Source organism: Aulostomus chinensis, chromosome 15 (genome assembly GCF_037954235.1).
Source record: "Aulostomus chinensis isolate RoL2024-O1b breed Wild chromosome 15, RoL_Achi_v1.0, whole genome shotgun sequence".
In the NCBI taxonomy this organism is placed as follows: domain Eukaryota; kingdom Metazoa; phylum Chordata; class Actinopteri; order Syngnathiformes; family Aulostomidae; genus Aulostomus; species Aulostomus chinensis.
The window spans coordinates 7,041,585-7,043,179 of record NC_141334.1 but is presented as its reverse complement, the minus strand read 5'-3'; positions in this window follow the sequence as shown (position 1 = coordinate 7,043,179).

The following is a 1,595-nucleotide window of genomic DNA, read 5'->3' as shown; positions in this document are numbered from 1 at the left end:
TAGCTCTATTTCCACACATTCCTGGCTGAATACCACTGTTGCAGCTCCTTTGGCTGAGTCGGCACTCAGCACAGCAGCTTGTCAGGCCAGCAGAAATTTCCCCTCACATGATTTTGATTAAAGCATCGGGGTCTGAGAAGATGCCAAGAGCCAACTCAAGTCGTGCGCCTTTTTTTTTTAAAATTGTGTTTAACACCGAGTGTCTCTGTCTGTCCTGTTTTCTGTCTCTCAGTATGTTTTTGCGTTTTTTTGGTGTGTGAAAATAAATGTTGCAGGAAGAAGAAGGGGGGGGGGGGACACAAGAAAACATACATTTTCAGCCTTTGTGTTTTGGCTGGACACACATTCCAAAATGCACGTTCAGACATCTTGAAACAAATTAACCAAGTGAGGGAACAAGGACGGCGCTTTAAGGCGTGCTCGGATGTGTGTCCTCTGTTTTAATGTGGTCACGACGGAGCAGACTGACTGGGAGCCATCAGCTCACGCTGTCTGGCTCGCAATGTCAGAGATGTCAGGATTATCGCAAGCCAAAATATGTCATTTCGTTTCATGCAACAACATTTCCGCCCTTCACCTTCGATGTGAAACAACTCTGAAGACGTATAATTTGACTTCCAACACATCTCCCAAACAATAACAAGGATGTGGTGTTTGTTGTAGAGTAACACGGGACCAGCCACGTGTTGTTGGCATGTATTCAGACAGGATATGGCTTTGATGTAATGAGGCTTTTAAAGCATTGACTGCAGCACTGTTGGAACCAAGCAGGAAACTATCCCTAACATTCAATTAAAAATGGATGTAAGGTAGGTCAGCGGGTACAGTCCATGTCTCCCCTAAGACAGCAGCGCTAATGTTGCGACCGGTTTAGGTGCATTCAGGCATGATGGAGTGATGGCAGATGAGACAGAGTTTGGCAAATTCACGCCCAGTGGTCTTCATGGATTTGGCACACGAGGCCTTACGGCGAGTGAGACCTGAAGAAGTGGGTAAGTGGGCCACTGTTTTACAGGCAAGTCAACAGGAGTTAATTCAAACAATAAATCTCAACTGAACGTTTGAAAAATCCAAAGAGGAACATGAAATATCACTGGGATGAATCAAAAGTGCGACACTGGGATTCCAACTGAGGATATTTGTTGCGACTCTTCTCCGCATTTTTTCATGTCCCTCTCTTAATGTCTTAAACATTACAAAAAGAGAAAGTAAAACACAATGATGTGCGGGCCCTCACACCTCCGTGCACGTCGGGGTGTGTGGTAGTGTAAACTAATAATATAATCCCACTTATTTCCAATATAAACCCCATGATCTCTTGTTTATTTGAGGCTTTTCCTTCTGTTTGTCAGAAAAAATTGAACTTTTCCCCGCATATCTTAAATAGGCCATGGAGAGTGTGCGAGCAAAAACAGCATCTCAGTTTCGCCTTCTTTGGCAAAATATGAAAATTCTTCCTCGTCCTTCAGCAAGTCTGGTAATATTCCACCTCAGTGTTGACACACAGACAGAGAAATGCCACACCAAACATGACCTCCTTCATGGCCACAGCTACAGGCTACACATGCAAGCGGTTGTGCCATTGGATGATTTGT